The 22462-nt window shown below is 41.6% G+C and overlaps 1 protein-coding gene across 1 annotated transcript in view; it reads right to left on the reverse strand.

Moving 5' to 3' along the window:
- Window positions 1-22462, reverse strand: part of LOC126272930 (lachesin-like) — a 2822604-nt gene that overhangs the window by 2199558 nt on the left and 600584 nt on the right. The gene's annotated exons all lie outside the window — the stretch shown is intronic.

Below are 22462 nucleotides of genomic sequence, written 5' to 3' on the forward strand. Positions count from 1 at the left end.
AAAGGACCTAAAACTCAAGTTTGCATGTGCAAGTTATTATTTTTTTCTGAGTCATGAGTCTTCTGACTGGTTGGCTGCGACCTGTCACTAATTCATCTCCCGTGTCAACCTTTTACCTCAGAGTAGCACTTGCAACCTACATCCTCAATTATTTACTGGACGTTTTTCAATCTCTCTCTTACTCTCTCTGCAGGTTCCTTTAATGCCATGGAAGTTATTCTCCGATATTTTAACAGATCTCCTATCATCCTGTCCCTTCTTCTTCTCGGTGCTTTCTACCTATTCCTATCCTCGCCGATTCAGTACAGAAGCTCGGCATTCATTTTCTGATAAGTCCACATTATTTTCAGCATTGTTCTGTAACACCACATCTCAATGGCTACGATTCTCTTCTGTTCCGGTTTCTCAGAGTCCACGTGTCACAATGCTGTGCTCCTAATGTACATTCTCAGAAATTTCTTCCTCATATTAATGTCTGTGCTTGGTACTACCAGAATTCTCTTAGTCAGGAATGCCCTTCTTTTCTAGTGCTAGTCTGCTTTTTCGACGTCCCTGCTCTGTCTGTAATAGGTTATTTTGCTGCCTAGGTAGCAGAACTCTTAACGTCATCTACTTCCTGACCCCCAATTGTGATGTTAAGTTTATCGGTGTCCTCATTTCTGCTACAATTCATTAATTTCGTCTTTCTTCGATTTACTCCCATATCCCATACTCGTTAGACTGTTCATTCCATTCAGCAGATCCTGTAATTCTTCTCTACTTTCACAGAGGATACAAATGTCATCAGTGAACATTATCACTGATGACTTTTCACTCTGAGTTTTAATCCTGCTTTTGAAACTTTTTTTTTGTAAATTAAAACACCGTACATATTAGTTTTTCAAGAAATAGGAGAAATCACACGGATGCACAGTCACTAACAGCGGATTATAAACGTAAAAGAGGACGATCGCTGCCCATGTCTAACGATAACTGTTCAACCGGTCACAGAAAAATGTCTACCCTACACTAACGCATATGGATTTGGTGCTGTACGTACCAAGAGCCGCAGTAGCGGCATGTTACGCTTCGCAAAGTCATGGCTAGTAATGAATGCATACATCAAGATTGGTAACATTCTCATTTGGTCTCAAACCAACTCCATGCCGCATCGAATTGCCGCTTTTCTCTAGATGTGTATCCTATTTCCTTTATGTGATGTGTATTTAGGCAAGTTGTAAATCGATCGAAAGAGTGTGAGAACCTCACAACGGAAGTTTTGCAAAACAATACTGGAGAAGTGTTGTCTAAGTGTGCCCAGTGTGTAGTGGCGAAAAAGTCACGCTTGTAGCATATTGGCTAAAGAAACTTCAGTTAAAATTTCATAAACTGAAGCAGAACTGATACTGAAGAAAATAGCCCTTCAAATTCCTTGGAACAGCCCTTCATACCATAAAAAGTTCATTGTAGTAGAACATGATTTTAATATTGTATACTCTTAAAATTAAATTGCACTAGCCATGTTTGTAGATAAGCTGGTGGCAGTAGTGTATGACACTGCACTCCGTATGCATGCATTTTGCTGAACGCGCTTCTATGTGCATGCAATCGTTGAGCAAACCTGAGAACACGGTTATCGCTTTGTGTAAGAATTCTAGGATTTAGTGGAACTAGAATTTCATCGTAGAAATCGTGGCAAATTTATTTCTGCTCTCAAAAGACGTTGTCCGATTATTGATAGTTAGATTTTTGGCAGAGCTCTGTGTTAGACACGATACTACAAACAGGCTTTTCTGAGACCTAGCGGTGACTTACATTATAGATAAACAGCTGGTGGTTGGGGAAGTGTTTTCCAAATGAGCGAAGCAGACACATTATCACGTGTGGCTGTCAGCAACTCTTCGAATCGGTGCAATGGATCATGGGATTAGAAGGACGATCGAAGCGTTTTGTTTCACTCGCACTACCATTAATGTTTGTTAATACTATGTGCAAACTGTGCTGCAAACAACTTTTGAATAAATAATAGTTCCTTGTATTCTGACACGTCAAGAAACAGAAAACAGAATTGTGTAATGAAGAGCAGCGTTTTAGTTCCCATCGACGTAGAGGTCATCAGAGTCAAAACACCAAACCAACTCCACGAACACGAGGAAGATAATGTCTATTCGAGCAAACAGTACCAAAAGGAAAGTTAAATGATGTAGGCACAAACGTGTTACTAAATCTGACTGTTTGAATAAGTATTTGGAATAGTAGACCACTGGAGTCGGCATGTCTTTCGGAACAAAAGTGAAACAATGAGAATTCGGAAACTGTTTTACTACCGATGTTATTTATCTCTACACACATTAAGAAGATTCCAGGAAAAATAAGTTCTACAATAACGTACAGAAAACACTCGAACAATTATCTCCTTCCAGAATTCAGATTTCCAAATGATTCTCTAGGGCATTACTGTTTCGTTCGAAGACGTGGACTTCGTCATTCTTCATTCACCTCAACGATGCGTAGGTGAGAGTGGAACCATTGGCGAGTTGCCTGCCTCCACTAAACACAGATGATCTCAATGGGCATGGGCATGAGCAGGGTATCGAACCACGTTGTGAGAGAAATCGATGCGCGCTACGGCTGACTGCTGTAGTATCAGATGTCGCAGCAGCCGTCAGTCTGAAATTATCCTGTTACTGCTCTCGCAGTAATGGTCCGAACATCTGACAATAACACACGTCATCGCGTATCGTACGCTACTAATTCAGACCGAGACGAAATAAATCCCGTATTACAGTTAAACGCTGCGTGAACAGTTTTGAAATTTCTCAAGTCTTCATATTTAGTGAAAGTCAATGCATACCCTTTTAGCTTTTCAACCATATATTTCGGTAACACGCACAACACTGATAGCAATTATACAGGGTGTTATAAAAAGGTACGGCCTTTCAGGAAACATTCCTCACACACAAAGAAAGAAAATATGTTATGTGGACATGTGTCCGGAAACGCTTACTTTCCATGTTAGAGCTCATTTTATTACTTCTCTTATAATCATATTAATCATGGAATGGAAACACACAGCAACAGAACGTACCAGAGTGACTTCAAACAATTTGTTACAGGAAATGTTCAAAATGTCCTCCGTTAGCGAGGATACATGCATCCACCCTTCGTCGCATGGAATCCCTGATGCGCTGATGCAGCCCTGGAGAATGGCGTATTGTATCATAGCCGTCCACAGTACGAGCACCCAGAGTCTCTACATTTGGTACCGGGATTGCGTAGACAAGAGCTTTCAAATGCCCCCATAAATGAAAGTCAAGAGGGTTGAGGTCAGAAGAGCGTGGAGGCCACGGAATTGGTCCGCCTCTACCACACCCTCGGTCACCGAATCTGTTGTTTGGAATTGCGTGCGGACTCTCGTCAGCCCACACATGTTGATTGTGAAAATTTACAATTTCATCACTTTGGAATGAAGCCTCATCCGTAAAGAGAACATTTGCACTAAAATGAGGATTGACACATTGTTGGATGAACCATTCGCAGACGTGTACCCGTGGAGGCCAATCAGCTGCTGATAGTGCCTGAACACGATGTACATGGTACGGAAACAACTGGTTCTCCCGTAGCATTCACCATACAGTGACGTGGCCAACGTTAACTTGTGCAGCAGCAACTTCTCTGACGGTGACATTAGGGTTAACGTCAACTGCAAGAGGAATTGCCTCGTCCATTGCACGTGTCCTCGTCGTTCTAGGTCTTCCCCAGTCGCGAGTAACAGGTTGGAATGTTCCGTGCTCCCTAAGACGCCGATAAATTGCTTCGAACATCTTCCATCGTTCTGGAAATCTGTCTCGATACAAACGTACCGCGCCAAGGCTATTGCCCCGTGCTAATCCATACATCAAATGGGTGTCTGCCAACTCCGCATTTGTAAACATTGCACTGATAGCAACACCACGTTCGTGATTAACACTAACCTGTCGATCCTACGTACTGATGTGCTTGATGTTGGTACTGTAGAGCAATGAGTCGCATGTCAACACGAGCACCGAAGTCAACATTACCTTCCTTCAATTGGGCCAACTGGCGGTGAATCGAGGAAGTACAGTACATACTGACGAAACTAAAGATTTGAAGAGATGTAATAAAATGAGCTCTAACATGGAAATTAAGCGTTTCCGGACACATGTCCACATAACATATTTTTTTATTTGTGTGTGAGAAATGTTTCCTGAAAGTTTTGCCGTACCTTTTTGTAACGACCTGTATACAGGAGACATCTACAAAAATTGCAATAACCTGAATACGTACTGTGCGAAGCTTTGCTCCATTGTAGCCATTGTAGTCTGTCCCACGCAAGTCTCTTCAGGTGTGTGTAACTACTACATCCACTTGAACCCACTCCTCTGCACAACTTACCAACACACTTTCTTCTGTTGTTGTTGTTGTTGCGGTCTTCAGTCCTGAGACTGGTTCGATGCAGCTCTCCATGCTACTCTATACCGTGCAAGCGTCTTCATCTCCCAGTACCTACCGCAACCTACATCGTTCTGAATCTGCGTAGTGTATTCATCTCTTGGTCTCCCTCTACGATTTTCACCCTCCACGCTGCACTCCAGTACTAAATTGGTGATCCCTTGATGCCTCAGAACATGCCCTACCAACCGTTCCCTTCTCCTAGTCAAATTGTGCCACAACCTTCTCTTCTCCGCAATCCTATTCAATACTTCGTCATTAGTTATGTGATCTACCCAGCATAATCTTCAGCATTCTTCCGTAGGACCACATTTCAAAAGCTTCTATTCTCTTCTTATCCAAACTATTTATCGTCCATGTTTCCCTTCCATACATGGCTACACTCCTTACAAATACTTTCAAAAACGGCTTCCTGACACTTGAATCTATACTCGATGTTAACAAATTTCTCTTCCTCAGAAACGCTTTCCTTTCCATTGCCAGTCTACATTTTATATCCTCTCTACTTCGACCATAATCAGCTATTTTGCTCCCCAAATAGCAAATTTCCTTTACTACTTTAAGTGTGTCATTTCCTAATCTAATTCCCTTAGCATCACCCGCCTTAATTCGACTACATTCCATTATCCCCATTTTGCTTTTGTTGGTATTCATCTTCTACCCTCCTTTCAAAACACTGTCCATTCCGTTCAGCTGCTCTTCCAAGTCCTTTGCTGTCTCTGACAGAATTACAATGTCTCAATATACAGATTGAATAACATCGGGGAGAGGATTTTCCAGGTGAGCTGCCGTCATCAACAGAATTACAAAATCATCGGCAAATCTGTAAGTTTTATAGCTTCTCGCTGACCTCAAATTCCAATTAAGACTTCCTCCATGATTTCCTTCACTGCTTGGTCAAGGTACAGACTGAATAACATAGGGAACAGGCTACAAACTCGTTTCACTCATTTCTCAACAAATGCCTCCCACTCACGTCGATCGACTCTTACAACTACAATGCGATTCCTGCGTAAGTTGTAGATAAAATTCCATTCCATTTTTATGTTCCCATTACTTTCAGAGTTTCAATGACTGTGTATCAGTGAAAATTATCAAAATATTTATCTACTTCTTTGAAGTTACGGCACAGGGTCAGTATTACTTCGCGTGTCTCCACATTTCTCTGGAAGTCAGTCTGTCCCTCCCAGTGGTTGAGTTCTTCCGGTACGCCATTTTTGCTTTTTATTTCCACAAAATTTATATGTTTCTGGCTACCGCTAAATAGATGGTAGTATGATGAAACTCCAGTCTCGTTGTACACCCAACCTTTTCGATCGTCATGGTTATTTGTGAGCTCTCCGGCGAACACACCAATTGTCTATAATTTTTGGACCAACCTATTTACTATATTTAGCTTACATTCGAATTCTGTATTAAATAACCAGGAAAAAACGACCTTCAGCCAGTAAGGTTTTCGTTCATCGACAGCAAAAGAAAATCAAAATCACAGTTTCTCTGGATTTTGCAAGTGGCTAAAACTTGAGCTTTGGTGTGCTCGGTAGGAGTCATACTCCATAAAGGGAGGGCATGTAGAGAGCGGCAGCAGGTACTTTCTGCAAGTATGCGTATAAGGCACGAACAGCGTGATATTTGAAGAGCGTTGCCTCCAACGACGTGTTTAACAATAAGCGTTTCCAACACCATTGGTAGCATTGCCATGTCATAAAAAAGTGTGATTAACATGCTGAGGAGGATCATTGCTATTACTCGACGGTCCAATAACGATTCCCTATCGACATTGTTATCGAAACTGACGATGTAATTCCATCAAAAATGGTACATTCCAAGTAGAGAGAAAATGATGTTTCGATATCACGATATTCTGCAACATTCTCTTCGCACTGTTGCGTATTCAGGTTGTGTTTAATCGTGAGAGTAAGCTTCCGTGTCAGCGTTCGTGAGTGAAACACGAACGTCTTCTATTGTTTGAACTGCTACTCATTCATCCATCGTCTCCAAAATGCAATGAAAATCTTGTTACTACTCATTACACTATCTTCTGCAAAGTTATCGGTGTGAGAACAAAAGAACAACCGTTGACAAGTCGCCAAGTGAGATCTAAGTTCTCTGTTTCCAATTTCTTGATCGATTCGCGTCGTGTATGTGAGAGAAAGACATATTTTGCTTGACATTTCTTGCAACGTTTGAAACATCCCCTTAGAACAAATATACATGACCGTGCTTAAACTGACACACAATATTTTTTTTAGCGTAACGCAATCTGACTTTCAAAAATCCCTACAAAAGAATAGCCCCGACTAACATTAACCTATACCTTTCACAAATCACTTACCTCACCAAAAATCTTCGTTACTCGAACTACTGCAATACAGCGAGCGCCACTACTGCCAACTAAATAAAAGATTCACCCTACTGAAGGCACTAACTACTGATAGGCATAGTTAGCAAATGAAAGATTTTAATAGAGAACAAACAATGTATTTACCTTAATAGTCATAATATATATAGCAGTTCATGACATCCACTCTTACAAAATTCAAAACTCCGCCATCTCTCTCCCCACGTCCACCACTGCTGGCGGCTCACCTCCAACTGCGCAACGCTACGCGCTGCCCAACACTACAATGGCAAGTATTACAACAATGCCAACCAGCCACTGACTGCACACAGCACAGCCAGTGATTTTCATACACAGCGCTACGTGGCGTTACCAATAAGAAAACCTAAACAGCCTACTTACACGTTCTCTCAGTATTGTCACAGAAAACATCTCCACAATTTTCAAGGCCTAACCATTAAGGACAAAAACTGTTGATGGATCAACATCTCCAAGACATTCAGAATATCACGAAACGATCCAGACTCTTCTTCGTCCTTACCTCTCTCTTCAATTAATATCATTTAGTAAGGGTGCAAAATTGATGAGCAGCCCGCACGAATGAGATAAGCAGCATTTTTGCAAGCAACCTCCTTCGGACTTCAAATGCACGATCGTACGATTCATCCAATGAATTTCAGTCTGCCAAGTTTCTATGTTTCTATGCTTCCATTCTGATCCCAGTTCAAATAGGACTAGGAACCGAAAGGGACCAGAAGGACACCAGTTCTTTCATTATCAAAAGAACCATTCCATTATTCACTTTAAGCGACTTGGGGAAAACACTCAAGACATCAGTTGGGATATTTGAACATTAGATATTTAAGAAAATACAGCACCATGCCAGATCAGGGGATAAACTGATCGCGATAAACTTTTCCGACGTGTCGTGATTGTTATAGACATCCTCGAGAGCGGTCGACCTATTTCTAACGAATGGTACAGGAGGCCTCTACACCAGCTGCGGCACATAGTCCGAATGAAGGGTAAAGATGTTTAAATTAGCCACATGATAGCGTAACATTAGAGACTGTCAGTATGGAACATCTTTATCTCGAGTGTAAGTCGCAAGCTTAACAGGTAACACCAGTTTCAGTGTTCAAGTTACCAGCGAGATGTTCTCAGCCTTTTGATCGTTACAGGTAGCGCACCAAGTCCAAGGAATTCATTTGATGACTGACTATATGATGATGACTTAAACATCGAAATCGTCATAGCTAGAAACGTTTGCGATTCACACTGAATGTTAGATCGTTTAATTTACATGGTTCAGCAGCAGGCAATGGACGAAAGTTTCAGCGCGGAAAATCAATGCTAAACACGCTGGAAGTTGGTGACACATTACATACATCGTTGAGTCGTTCTTCTTAAAGCTCCGCAGCTCGTGTTCTAGTGGCTAGCGTTGATGGCTCTGGATCACGGGGTACCAGGTTTGATTCCCGGCCGATTTGGGGATTTTCTCTGTCCGGGGACTAGGTGTTTGTATTGTCCTCATCATTCTCATACGTGACAATGGCTACATTGGACTGTGTAAAAACTGGGACTTTATACGCGCTGGTGACCGCGCAGTTGAACGCCCCACAAACGAAACATCATCATCATCCTCTTCTTCTTCTTCGTAAAGGTCCAGGAAGTGGTGCAAACACACCTCTCCGCCCTTGGATTTCATCACATGCAAAGGACACGTCCTCCTGTTATGTATCCATAACGTAAGCACGTCGTTAGGTGTAGAAAACATTACCGACTTTAAACGCCCCCAGAACTAAACAGGTAATGGTTGGAGTTAAGATGTATTGGGAAATCATACTGCTGGCCCTTCTCGAGCAATCCATGGCTCGTTAAAAAAAATTGTTCAAATGGCTCTGAGCACTATGCGACTTAACTTCTGAGGCTACTAGTAATAAAAATAATAGTAACAATATTCTTATTGACATTATAATTACACAGGATGTCAGAAACAGTCTGAAGAGTTTGAAAAAATGGTACAGAGGAGGTTGTGGTGAGCAATGATTGTTAAGGAAAAAGACGAACGTTGCGTCGTTTTCGAGTTACTTAGCGTAGAATTTTGTCAATCAAATCGTCGAGCGCGCTGATGTGCGGTAATGGAGAGAGCTCTGTTACCACTTTTTCAAACGGTTACTGCCAGTTAAAACGTAGTTTTTTTGGAAGTGATCAGTTTAAGTTAGCTAGGCAAAAGGGACGTTTGTTTAATTTGAAGGAAGAATACGTTTGGCAACACTGTCTCTGACAAGCTGCTTGAATTTTCGTGCGCTACGACCTTATGGGCTAAGTTCAATGCTAAATAGCTCAAAAATTACGCGACGTATCGAATTTTTTTTTATCAACAATTACTTCCCAGGCCAAACCTTCCCTGCAACATCCTTAAAGCTTTTCAGACTGTTTCTGATGACCCTATGTATTGCTTATGTACGACACAAACTCTAATGTTGCCTCACAAAGGATGCCTGTATAGGTGTAAGAGATAGCCTGAAGGCCTTAACCATCACACGTGAAACAAATTAATAGTAAATAAGCGAGTAATGGCAAAGGACGTGAGCAGTAAGGCAGACTGTAACCACTAAGTACTGACCGTTCTCGACCTATGTAAACTGGCTGTCATCTCACCAAATACTGACTTTCGGAAATATGTTTATTATACCGGATACTAGCTGACTGGCACTACCCGGGTACTTAGTTTACAAATTGTGTCTTAGGAACTTATATAAAAAATGAACAGGGTTGTAATGTAATACTTGAAATTATAAAACAATTTCTGTACGCTGGGTGCAGCCGCATATGGTGTCTACAACGCGATTTTATAAACATCACCCTGGCAACGCCTCTTCAAAACCCTGTAGACACTACCCGGGTGTTTATTTTGCAAATTGCGTCTTAGGAACGTAAGTAAAAAAAATGAACTGGGTTGTATTTGTAATATTTGAAACTATAAAACAATTTCAGTACGCTGGGTGCAGCTGCATATTGTGTCTACAACGCGATTTTGTAATCATCACCATGGCAACGCTTCTTCAAAACCCTGTAGACAGGTATGGTTTTCGCCAACAGTCTTCTACGTTTTAAGTTTGGAAGTAATCAAAACCGCTTGCAGGTGTCAAGGATATACTTACGTTTACTCGACCGTAGGTGTATCTTTGTAGTAAAGAATAAATCTATTAAAATTCGTGTCTGATGCGGAGTTTTTTCACAAATATCAGTGTCGTATCTCTTGAACTATGTGTGGCACAATTATATATTTTGGTAGATACGTTCAGCAGCGTACGTAAGTATTGTCTGATAAATGCGTTGCCATTAGAGTTTAGTAGTGAAGAAGTAATACATTTAAACGTAATGCACGATGCGACAGTTTTTCACTCATTTACATGTTTACGGCGTCATATCTCCTGATCTATGTGTGCTTAGTGGTTCTTGCCTGACAGTAAGGGATATGTGTACCAAGTTTGGTTGAAATCGGTGCCGTAGTTTAGTTTGAAATGTAGGATATATAGACACAAACCCACACCCACACCTACCCACCCACACCTACCCCCTCCCCCCCCCCCCCCCCCACACACACACACAGCCCGCCGCTGTGGCTGAGCGGTTGTAGGCGCTTCAGTCCGGAACCACGCTGCTGCTACAGCCGCAGGTTCGAATCCTGCCTCGGGCATGGATATGTGTGATATCCTTAAGTTAGTTAGGTTTAAGTAGCTCTACGTCAAGGGGACTGATAACCTCAAATGTTAAGTCCCATAGTGCTTAGAGCTATTTGAACGGACACACACACCCAACCTTCCATTTTTCTAATATGTATAGGCTTCCCGTAGATTTAACCAGTGTTGGCTACTTTAAGAGTCACAGGACACTTCTTTAAGCAATGTCTACAGAATGGAATACAGATCTTATTCTGCTGACGGCCGGTAGCAGACACAATTATACATAAGACTGTATGCGAGAACCACCTACATCCATGTTGCCAGGCGTAGGAAATTGACTCAATGTTTTAACTTAGATTCAAATACTGGTGTTTCTTATACAGCTAACTACTAAAAAGTTTACATACAAAAATCACTATTTACTGTTTTATAAAGAAACAAGTGTTACAAGCTACTGACATAAAGTTGCTTTACGGCAACGAACAATCAAACCCTGAACACATGGCAGTTTAGAACACCGCCAAACTGCGATGCATAATGGATGAGAAGATTATTGTCTAACAACCCGTGGAGAACGAGGTCATTGGAGACGGAACACAAGCTCGGATTAGGGAAGAATGGAGAAGGAATGCAGCACTGCCCTTTCGAAGGAATCATCTCGTAAATTGCCAGAAGTGATTTAGGTCAATCACGGGAAACCTATATCACGATGGCCAGACGCGCTGGAGTCGCATTCAAGGCAACGACGTTTCAAACCCAGCGGGTTTGAACCGTTGAACTCCTAAATGCGAGTCCAGTGTGCTGTCCACTGCTCCACCTTGCTCGGTTGTAATGGACAGTCGGTGGTCCAACGCATTTCTGTCTGCGAAGTCAACAGAAGGTGGACCTCTGAAGTAATGCGTACACGTAGAAATAGTTCCCAAATTGTTGTGATTCATTCTGTGAGTAAAACAATAACTAAACAGTGCAGTGAATGAAATGGATAAGGAATTGAGTGATGTTTACATAGGACTAATGCCTCTTCCCGCAACGTTTCTCTGTCTGCAGCAGCTGCATGTCAAGTTTTTGCTGACCTCTGCACTGCGAGTGAGTCCGGTGCGGTATTAGTACAGCATCCGCCGGCCGGCCAATCAGCGCCCTGCTGAATTCCAAGGTCACATGGACCGTGCATTCCAACGTCAACGTTGAGCGTGCCGAGTTCCTGACGACACAGAGCACAAGCAGTGCGCTGTGGAGTCTTTCGGATCGTGCGGAACAATATCCAGCGTGTCAGATATTCTGAACGTGCGTTTGAACGAGGACCACTGTGACAGAAGAACGCCACATTTAGTACGTACTCTCTAATTCCAAAACTTCTTTTATTTTCCTTCATGATATTCTAAAAAGCTGTCCGACTTCCTTATTAATTTAACAGAAGTATGTTCCATAACACTAGACGCAATGTAAACTTAACGTCGCCCTCTCTGATGAGTGAGTTTGTTCAGTTGGCATTGTCTACAAGAGAGCTCGCACTACTTGAAGTAAAGCGTTTTGTACTCTCTTGTATCAAGTCTAAAGTTATCAAATAAGAATTATAAGTAGGCTGTTTACGTTTTCTTATTGGTAACGCCACATAGTGCTCTGTATGAAAAATCACTGACTGTGCTGTGCCAAGTCTGTGGCTAGCTTGCATTGTTGTCTGCCATTGTAGTGTTGGGCAGATGGATGTTAACAGTACGTAGCGTTGCACAATTGGAGGTGAGCCGCCAGCAGTGGTGGATGTGGGGAGAGAGATGGCGGAGTTTTGAAATTTGTAAGACGGGATGCCATGACCTGCTATATACATTATGACTTTTGAACACTATTAAGGTAAATACATTGTTTGTTCTCTATTAAAATCTTTCATTTGCTAACTATCCCTATCAGTAGTTAGTGCCTTCTATAGTTTGAATCTTTTATTTAGCTGACAGTAGTGGCGCTCGCTGTATTGCACTAGTTTGAGTAACCAAGATTTTTGTGAGGTAAGTGAGTTGTGAAATGTATAGGTTAATGTTAGTCAGGGCCATTCTTTCGTAGAGATTTTTGAAAGTCAGATTGTGTGTGTCTGTTTAAGCACAGTCTTGTATAATTTTTCTAAGGGTCGATTTCATATGGCGACCCTGCCAGGATACTTCACTGGAATCTTCTGATTTTGTTCTTGTAGTTTGTGTAATTAGTGTAGCTATTGTTTATTGCTGGTGTGTAATCATAGAGAGAATTTCCTTTGTAGTTGCAGTTTTTCATTCTTTTACAGTTAAACAGTTGGGGCATGCATGTAGTTTTGCACCAAGTATTTTGCAGCTGCACTTGCAATTAACGAGATATTATTTTCAATGTAATGTTAATGTGTTTTCTTGTTTTGCTGATCAAATTGTGTTTTTCTGTGTTATCATGTGAAATATAGTGACAGTAATCGTGTGTGAAAAACGTAACACTAGGCTCCAAAGTAAACTGAGAAATAATAGTATCGACGAGCTTAGCTTACCAGCACCACTGTGTAATGAATTAACAGACATTCAAAGTCGTAATTTGGTAACTGTGCATAGGGAAATGGAGGGAGCAGCAAATAATGGTGTAGACAGTGAAACAGGTAGTGAACAGGAAAGTATTATCCATCGCTCAGTCGGCAACAGCTCGCCTCAGGAATCCGAAATGACCGGAAACAATCTTGCAAATACTGTACATTCAGGTTTTGCATCCTCACCGTCTTCTCAAATAGGTCAAGACACATTTTCTCCTTGTCAAAATGTGAATGTTGCCAGTGCAAATGCACTGCCGAAAAGCATTGAGGAACAGATTCCAGACACTAATACATTATTATTGCAATTAATGCAACAAATGAAACAAAATCAAAGACAAACACAGCAAAAGCTTCAAAAGTTAGACACCACACTTGAACAAACTCATGAAGATTTAACTTCTGAGTTACATAACATTGAATCGAAATATCAAAAAGTCTGTAATGACGTAAAAACACAAATTTGTGAGCATTTTCAACCTATTTTTTCGTGGCATGAAAATGCATTACAGAATCACGAAGCAGCCACAAAAGAACTGCAAACTATTGTTCCTGAAAATCACCACACCTTGCAAGCTAATGTGGACTCAGTTGCAACCACCCATTCGGTTACACAACTTGAAAGAACTCAGGAAAAGGACACAGTAGATTCGATTTCAACACAAATGGACACTCTGAAACTTGGTTCAGAAAAACACACGGAGGAAATGTGTTCACTATTGCAGAAAGTAGCCGAGCTTTTAGATATGTTCACTAACTTATCTACAAAGGTAGATGATGATATGAATGACACAAGACCCATAGCCTCCACTGACACAGAAGAGTATGAACAAATTAGAAAATTCAAACAAAATCAAAATCAAATCAATACACAGTACAAAAGAGAAATCCGGGAAGTACAAGATCAGTTGACGCAGGTAATGCAAAAATTACATATTTCAGAGGACACTCGCGCTCCAACACAGGAAGAGGGACTTAGAAATACGGAAAAGCCACAAAATAATAACACAGGGCATTTCGGAAATTATGAAAGAAATTGGCAAGGTGCACCGAATTTTGAGATGGAACCGCCGACACGACGTAACAATGACCGATATGCGACTTGCCGACATGATGATTTTAACTATAAGTTGCTCATTACTACACGTAAATTCAAAAACATATAAGAATTCCGCCAACGACATTCATCCACAAGCGTGGCTTCATCAATTCTCTCATTGTTTTCCTCCCAACTGTTCATTAGAGCACAGATTAGAATTTATGTGTGGCTACTTAGAGAATGAACCAGCTGTAAGAATGCGATCGGTCATTCACGATGGTAACAGTGAAGGAGAATTTTATCATGCCTTCCTCTCAGCATATTGGTCTCAAGCTACACAAGACCGAGTAAAACATAGCATCATAATGATGAAACATTTCGAACAATCTGAATTCACCAGTCTTGTGAAATATTTTGAAGACATGTTGTACAAGAATCAGTACCTGTCAAACCGATACAGCCCCTCAGAACTCATCCGCATTTGCTTAATAAAATTACCTGAACATTTACGACATATTATCTTGGCAGGACGTTGCAAAGACGACACTGAAGCTTTTCAGGGACTCTTACAAGAATTAGAAATTGACACTGACAATCTCGGAACGCGAAAACAGGAACACAACAATTACAGGTCACATCCGTCGCAATTCCGCGATGAAAGAAGTAGTAACTGGACACGACAAAGCTATTCTCACAACGTAAATCGTGAACAAAACAGACACCACCCATATGACAACCGTTGGCAGAGTAGTAATAATTACAGGGAAAGATCACCTCTCCGCGGTAATGACTATCACAGAGACAATCAGAGAAACAGACAATATGGGAACCAAAATAATTATAATCAAGGGAGACAGAGTAACTTTAGACGCAACGGTCCAGCGCGCAGTTACGATTCAGGGAGAAATTCTCCACCACGTGACCGACAAGAAAGAAACTATGGAATCTACCGACATGACGACACACGATATAATCATAACAACAGACCAGAATTTAACCAAAATTGTAAATGCGTGAATGTATCACAATGCCGACGAAAATTTTTTGGACACTGTTATATTAATAGGATTTTGTTTCAACAGATTTGTAACGCAAATTCTTGACCTGCGAAATTTTTTATATGAGACTGCCACTGTTGCAGAAACTGGTGTCGTAAATATTTCGGTAAGAAAGTTAAGTGACCACCTGCATGTAATGCGTCGTGGGCAACCAGGTGCACGACAGTCACCTGGAAACAAGCCATTAGTGTGTGCCTTTCAGAGGCACAGGTGAAAAAAGAAAAAAAGAAAAAAAGAGGACAATATCCTCTTAATTTATGATATTTACTAAAATGCCTAATGAAATGATGAGAAACATTTTACATCTATTTTCCTTCTAGTTGAGAGTTAGCTCAATTTGTTTAATATCTAGTTTCTAGCTGCCCTGTAGCATGGTTAAAAAATTATAGATGTACAAATATAAATATTTTATGCCTACAGTCCCAGTAAAGAATAACTTTATGATGTACTTCAAAAAAACGAAGGAGCATTGGAATTACATACCGAATTTTCTTTTCAAGTACTTGGTGATTTCTTTTGTAGAATAAATTGTGATGCATCACTCTAGCGTTAAGATGTGACATAGGTATTAAACATGGCCATTTTTACTATAATATTTTTTCTGCTTGAGTTTTGTCATGTTTAGATATAAGTTATTGCATTTGCTGCTTCTTGCTTTGCCAATATCCATTTTTTTGTCATTGCTGTTTGTGTTAATTGTTTTGTGCTGCTGCATTGTGTCGTATCTCAGTTTAGCATCTGAGCTCAGTAGATTTAAGTTAGCTCAAGAGGGGGTAGACTATACAAGAAACTAACTATGATGGATTGGAAGGAATGCATTGAGAAGCTATAAGAAAATGGTTTGACCAAAAAATTATTGTACAGTGGAGAAAAACTATTTTTGAAAGAGGATGTGAACATAACACAGAAAGCATGCTTGGATAGGATTTTTTTTAGCTGGAGCAAATGTTGAAATAAGAGGAACGATCTATGGAATGAAGTTTTGGGTTGCACTGCAGTACCAAATGTTACACTGAAAACAAACCCTGTCCTTTCCTCGTGTTATTCCACTATGTGTTTGTGTACCCTTGTGAATTTGTTTTCTTCCTGTCTCTGTGTACTGTTTTATAGAATTTTTTCTCTTCTAATACTGAGATACATTCACTATTATGAGGAATACTGTTATCCTCAAATATAATTTGCATTAATAATGTTATTTTCCTTCATAAAGATGTTTAGATATTATTTATTATTTGTTTTAATGCTCATGTGTGAAGTTGATGTTTCAAAAGTTATTCTGATCTTTTATGTATGTACTTATGTCATAATTCTTCTAAAACTGATGTACATGTTTATTTCTATTCTTTTGTAAAGCCTGTTTTACTACAAATGTTATCTACATTGTTATGTTCTTTAATGATGTATATTGTAGCTTTGTTATTGTATTCTTATGTTATAAAATTGTAATTTACACCAGTTCATCAAATTAAGTAACTTGTAAGTTACATTTCACTGCACACGTTTCTGTTGGTCATAGTATATGAACAATATGTGAGGAGTAGGTGCTGATTGTATTTTCATGTGTGTTGCTAATTCAGCAAGGGACTGGTTAGCAGGATTGCTGGTTCTAAGGACAATTAGAAAAAAACTTTGTGAGTGCACAAGTGGTGGTTCAATGACTTGCGATATTGTCTCAAGACTCTTCGATGGTGATTGTCCATTGGCACAGTCGCAACGGATGGCTGCTAGCCATCTCTACAAGAACTATACTGGGTCTGCATCTTTGATGGCCCACCAATACCATTATTTCTACAAGGACTACAGTGGGTCTGCATCTCTGGTAGCCCACCAGTACCGTAATCTCTAACAAGACTACAGTGGTCTGCTCTGTGATGACCTACCTACCAATATTCTTCAAAACTTCGACTGACTCTGCTGTGGGTTTGCTCTGTTGTGGCCCATTACCTGTCAGCATGTCAAGAGTCAGCACTGCCTTTCCGTAGGAAGGACAACACTACTTCTTTAAGACTACTTCCGTGTGCATTTTCATTTACTGCTCAGACATTGAGAAAAACACTGCTATTTTACTGTGATGAATGATCTGGACTGTCTTTAAGGACTGTGAGAAAATTTTAGCTTCTGACCAACATAGTGTTAATAAGTGTGTGCATTTGATATCTTTCTTACTGTAATTATGAAAAAAAAAATTTTCAAATCTGTATTGGCCAGTGTCCAAAACAATTTGTAAAATTTTTTGTGGAGAGCATGGGGGCTATGTAAGTAGGCTGTTTAGGTTTTCTTATTGGTAACGCCACATAGCGCTCTGTAGGAAAACTCACTGGCTGTACTGTGCGCAATCTGTGGCTAGTTTGCATTGTTGTCTGCCGTTGTAGTGTTGGGCTGATGGATGTTAACAGCACGTAGCGTTGCATAGTTGGAGGTGAGCCGCCAGCAGTGGTGGATGTGGGGAGAGAGATGGCGGAGTTTTGAAATTTGTAAGACGGGATGCCATGACCTGCTATATACATTATGACTTTTGAATACTATTAAGGTAAATACATTGTTTGTTCTCTATCAAAATCTTTCATTTGCTAACTATCCCTATCAATAGTTAGTGCCTTCCGTAGTTTGAATCTTTTATTTAGCTGGCAGTAGTGGCGCTCGCTGTATTGCAGTAGTTTGAGTAACCAAAATTTTTGTGAGGTAAGTGATTTGTGAAATGTATAGGTTAATGTTAGTCAGGGCCATTCTTTTGTAGGGATTTTTGAAGGTCAGATTGCGTTGCGCTAAAAATACTGTTTGTCAGTTTAAGCACAGTCTCCTATAATTTTTCTAAGGGGACGTTTCAGAATGATTTTAGGATTTCAGTAAGAAGTGAGACTGATTAAATAATATTTATCTTATGTGGAAGACAATTGTAAATTTGCACTGCAGGATTTGTCATGGAACTGTTATAAGCTAACTTCTTTACTGACTGGACATGGGGCATAGTTTTGCCTTACACTGAGCTGACTAAAGTCGTGCACATACACAGGTGGCCGTAGTATCATCTACACAAGGTACAAAAGAAGGGTACGTTGGCGGAACTATCATTTGTGCTCAGCTGATTCGTGTGAATATATTTATGACGTGATTCAGGTCGCAAGAAGGGAATTAACAGATTTTGAGCGCGGCATAGTAGTCGGACGCAGACTCATGGCTCATCCCACTCCGGAAATCTTTAGCGAATTCAATATTGCGAGATCCACAATGTCAATAGTGCGCCAATAATACCAAATTTCAAGTATTATCTCTCACCACGGAAAATGCGGTTTCCAATGGCCTTCACTTAACGACAGAGAGCAGTGGAGTTTGCGTAGAGTAGACAGCGCTAAAGTCAAGCACAACGGAGTAAACTAACCGCAGAAATCAATGTGAGACAACGACGAACGTATCCGCTGGGGCAGTGCGCCGGAATGTGGCGTTAATTAAATATGGCAGCAGACGTCGGACGCGAGCGCTTTTTCTAACAGACACTACGACATCGCCTCTCCTGGGATCGTGGCCACATAGATTAAAATGCTAAAGTGTTGTAAATCTGTCATCTGGTGAGATGAATCCCAATTTCAGTTGCTAACAGCTGATGGTACGGTTCAAATGGCTCTGAGTTCTATGCGACTTAACTTCTGAGGTCATCAGCCACCTAGAACTTAGAACTACTTAAACCTAACTAACCAAAGGACATCACACACATCCATGCCCGAGGCAGGATTTGAACCTGCGACCGTAGCGGTTGCGCGGTTCCAGACTGTAGAGCCTATAAGTGCATGGCTATTCTGACCGGCCTGATGGTAGGGTTTGAGCGTGGTGTACACCAACGAATTCATGGACCCACGTTGCCAAGGAGACTCTCTGCTAGCTGGTGGTGACTCCATAGTGGTGTGGGCTATTTTTACATGGAACGGACTTGGTACACTGGTATAGTTAAACGATCATTGACAGGAAATCGTTATGTTCGGCTACCTGGAGAACATTTCAGTCTCTCATCAACTTTTTGTCCCCAAACAATGATGGAATTTTCATGGATTACAATGCACCACGTCACCAGGCCACAATTGTTCACGACTGATTTGAAGAACATTCAGGACAATTCGAGCGAATGAGCTAACAACCTAGGCCGCCCGAAAGAATTGCATCGAATACTTGTGGGACGTAATTGAGAGTTCGGTTCGTGCACAAAATCCTGCTATGGCAATACTTTCATAATTACGGGTGGCTATAGGTGCAACATGTCTTAATATTTCTGCAGGAGACTTTCCAAGATTACTTGAGTTCAAGTCCCTTCGAGTTGGTGCGCAAGAGGGGGTCCGGCACAATATCAGGACTTTCTATTTACGTATCCTACAGACAATACATCATGACTAGAATACATAGAAAGGAGGAAGCGTAAGCTTTAACAGAATTACCACATGAACTTGCTGCTGTTGGAGAGCACTGTGATCACTGGTCCATTCCGAGTAGTAGTGTGCGTAGTGTAGTATGTGCTAAAAAAGCTACTGGATCCCGTTACGGTCAGGTATACGATGTTGTGGAAGGTACCAGGTGAGCACATTGCAACACTGCCCCTGTGGCGGCGGCTTCGGGCACCGCAGCCCGCTCAGCTCGTCGTCGCGGGGCGCAGCAACAAGTGTCGCCGCAGGCAGGCCGTGGCTCCGCTCCGCCTGTGGGCAGGCAACCCCACAAGCAGCTGCGCCCCTGTCCTCTGCTGCCCGCCTCAGGCCGACATACATCTGTTACACTGCCATTCTCAGGTCACTGTTCCCGCAAAAACTTCTAGCGTGCGAAGCTGTCAGACCCATCATTACTGACAACAGAAATATTCACTGGCTGTCCTAGGTTAAGTTCTGCGTATATTTTACGTACACTGGGTGTGAAAAGTAGAACTGACCCGAAAAATACACTACTGGCTATTAAAATTGGTACACCACGACGATGACGAAGATGACGTGCTACAGGCGCGAAATTTAACCAACAGAAAGAAGATGCTGTGATATGGAAATGATTAGCTTTTCAGAGCAGTCACACAAGGTTGGCGCCAGTGTCGACACATACAACGTGCAGGCATGAGAAAAGTTTCCAACTGATTTCTCATACACAAACAGCAGTTGACCAGCGTTGCCTGGTGAAACGTTTGTGTGGCGCCTCCTGTAAGGAGGAGAAATATGTACCATCACATTTCCGACTTTGATAAAGGTTGCATTATAGCCTATCACGATTGCTGTTTATCGTGTAGCTACATTGCTGCTCGCGCTGGTCAAGTTCCAATGACTGTTAGCAAAATATGGAATCGGTGGGTCCAGGAGGGTAATAGGAACACCGTGCTGGATCCCAACAGCCTTGTATCACTATCAGTCCAGATGACAGGCATCTTATCCATATAGCTGTAATGGATAGTGCAGCCATGTCTCGTTACATGGGGACGTTAGCAAGACAACAATCATATGCACAAACGGTTCGACGATGTTTGCAGCAGCATGGACAATCGGCTCAGAGACCACAGCTGCCGTTACCCTTGACGCTGCATCACAGACAGGAGCGCCTGCGATGGTGTACTCAACGACGAACCTGGATGCACAAATGGCAAAACGTCAGTTTTTCGGATGAATCCAGGTTCTATTTACAGCTTCATGATGGTCGCATCCGTGTCTGGCGACATTGCGGTTAACACACATTGGAAGTGTGTATTCGTTATCACCATTCTGCCGTATCACCCAGCGTGATGGTATGGGGTGCCATTGGTTACACGCCTCGGTCACCTCTTGTTCGCACTGACGGCACTTTGAACAGTGGACGTTACACGTCAGATGTGTTACGACCCGTGGCTCTACACTTCATTCGAATCCTGCGAAACTCTACATTTCAGCAGGGTAATGCGCGACCGCCTTTTGCAGGTCCTGTATGGGCCGTTTGGATACAGAAAATATTCGACTGCTGCCTGGCCAGTACATTCTCCAGATCTCTCTCCAATTGAAAACGTCTGGTCAATGGTGACTGAGCAACTGGCTCATCACAATACTCCAGTCACTACTCCTGATGAACTGTGTTATCGTGTTGAAGCTGCATAGGCAGCTGTACCTGTACACGTCATCCAAGCTCTGTTTAACTCAATGCCCAGGCGCATCAAGGCCGTTATTACGGCTAGAGGTGGTGGTTCTGGGTACTGATTTCTCAGGATCTATGCACCCAAGCTGCGTGAAAATGCAATAACATGTCAGTTCTAGTATAATATATTTGTCGAATTAATACCCGTTTATCATCCGCATTTCTTCTTGCTGTAGCAATTTTAATGACCGGTAGTGTACACTTCAGGAAGGTAAAAATTATGCAACTGGAATGACAGCATTGATTATCAACAGACGGTAAATGTAACCTTAAGGATAGTAGATGTATTGATGATGGTTTCATCATCATCCATCAACAGATGTCGTATTGACGTAGCTACCAGAGCTCCATGTGTGTCTACCCTTTAATAGATAATGCTCATACTCAGAAGACTCAGTGTGATGCAAACATGTGAAACAACCAGGCATATATACCACGGAGATGCATTCGTGCCTCCTATAGCAAAAGAGGGAGTCTGAAAGGGATGAAATTCAGAGAACTCCACACAAGTTGGACGTGCTGCGTCAGCTGTGCAACGATGCTGGTATGAGCTGTGACGTTAACATTTTCACACCCATAGACGATGTTCTGAGAGTCTACACATCATAGAAGCTCACCAGGTTCGTCGTATTATAAGGGCAATAGTGGCAGATCGTACAGGTACCACAGAACGCATAAGAGGGCTTCTTAGCTCGTACAAACTGTTGCTATAAAATGCATACCTTAACAGCTATGAGCAGCTGTTCATTTCTTCTAATGAACAAGTGCTCACAATTTTTAAGGTATGCATTTTAGAACACATGTTTACTGAACAATTTTTTTTGTGCTGATCCATATTACCACTTCCCAAAATATGGAAAGCAAAGAGCTTGCAATAGAAGATACATGTTTCACAATATTGAAAATCATTAATATCTCATAGTTGTTAAGTCATGCGATTAAGAGCCCATGTTTCCAGAATGAGATGTTCACTCTGCAGCGGAGTGTGCGCTGATATGAAACTTCCTGGCAGATTAAAACTGTGTGCCCGACCGAGACTCGATCTCGGGACCATTGCCTTTCGCGGGAAAGTGCTCTACCATCTGAGCAACCGAAGCAAGACTCACGCCCGGTACTCACAGCTTTTCTTCTGCCAATTTCTCGTCTCCTACCTTCCAAACTTTACAGGAGGTCTCCTGCGAGCCTTGCAGAACTAGCACTCATGAAAGAAAGGATACTGCGGAG

The sequence above is a fragment of the Schistocerca gregaria genome, chromosome 5, assembly GCF_023897955.1.
Source record: "Schistocerca gregaria isolate iqSchGreg1 chromosome 5, iqSchGreg1.2, whole genome shotgun sequence".
Lineage (NCBI taxonomy): Eukaryota > Metazoa > Arthropoda > Insecta > Orthoptera > Acrididae > Schistocerca > Schistocerca gregaria.